Raw genomic sequence first — 1,624 nt, forward strand, 5'->3', positions numbered from 1 at the left:
TTTTGTTTGCTGCTTCTTGGATCAATAAATGTTTGAGAATCTCCACAACACTTCTTTGAACTCTATGTCCCGCCTATGAGCTCCCATGCAAGTTTTCATAAGCATGCAACCTCAATACATGATTATACAACTAGAACCACCACTTCTCCTAATCTTTTGCTTGCCTCAAAATTGTTTAATTCCTCAATCCTTCTTTTCAAAGAACTTTCATGTGATGCATTTTTGAAATATTGAGTGCAAACAAGTGTGAAAAGTGTAGTGTTGTGAATAATCAAGCGTCTTAGTTATTGAATTACAGAAAAACTATACTATGCAGACAAGCAGGGGTATTATATCACTTTCAATCATAGCAGTATCTGATATAAAACAATCACTGAACAATACAACCTTTTGAAATCTACTTGCTGTCCTCCTCCTCATCATCCTCATTGCTGGTTTTAGCATTCCTCTTTCATTTCTTTGGGTGATGATGCTTAATCCTTCCAAAAGCTTGTATGACACTCTGCAATGATATTGAAAGTTGCTTGTTCCCCAAGCACTAGAAAAATGGTTAGCATGCATGATTTATTTGTGGGCTTTTGTACTTACTTTGGTGTGGGAACACCAAACTTAGTACCTTGCCAATGGTTCTTGTTCATCAAACTAACCGGATGTGAAACTCTTTTTCTTTTTCAAAAGTGACAAAACTGGAAACTTAGGAAACGCCAGCATAGTTAACCAGTTTATCTAAATGCTTGAAGCTAGCATTATGCAGAAAGTGAGAATGTGTTTTATGATGGAATTTTGGTGGAACACCAAACTTAGAATCCTTCATTCTTCTTTATATTGTTTTGGTATGCAACACCAAACTTAGCTTCTTGCAATATAGATAAAACTAATTAACCTTTTTATTAAAATAGCTATGAAAAGAAAACTACCTCAGGTTGGGTTGCCTCCCAACAAGCGCTCTTTTATTGTCATTAGCTTGACATCGGAGCTTTCTTTTATGGTGGTTGAGGATTGTAGTGCCTCAACTTGTCTCCCCTGACTGTGATCCTCCTCTTTGTTCTCTGGTGTTCAATTTCAGCATGTTCCAACGAGAGTATGTTGCTGACAGTGTAATAGTCATCAGTCTGTTGGCTTGCTCCCAGTTGTTGATATATCAATTGCACTTTGTCACCTTTGGAAAGCCCCTCTATTGGAATCTTCCTGTTCTTCCAACCCCTTTTTGTTTTGTTTCTGCGTTTCATCCCCTTTTTTGTTGATCTTTCTTTTCTGGCCGTAGGCTTACCTTGAGGATCTCCCTCTTCAGTGGCTAATACTCTAATATCCTCTTGGACTTTTTCATCCTTCTGCACAATCTTCTGCCTTGGGATGTTGTTGTGAATCACCTTGTCAATTTCCATATAGTCCCTCCTCTCATTACTAAACTGGGCTTCTGGTAATACCTTCAGAGTGACACTCTTATCATGCATTCTGAGAGTTAGTTCTCCTTGCTCTATGTCTATGATAGCTCTAGCAGTGGCCAAGAATGGCCTTCCCAGTATAATAGAGTCACCATCATCCCCATCTGAATCTAGAACCACAAAATCTGCAAGGTATATGAAATTTTCCACCTTGACCAGAAGGTTTTCAATCATACCCC

Source organism: Arachis ipaensis, chromosome B08, assembly GCF_000816755.2.
Source record: "Arachis ipaensis cultivar K30076 chromosome B08, Araip1.1, whole genome shotgun sequence".
Taxonomy (NCBI): Eukaryota; Viridiplantae; Streptophyta; class Magnoliopsida; order Fabales; family Fabaceae; genus Arachis; species Arachis ipaensis.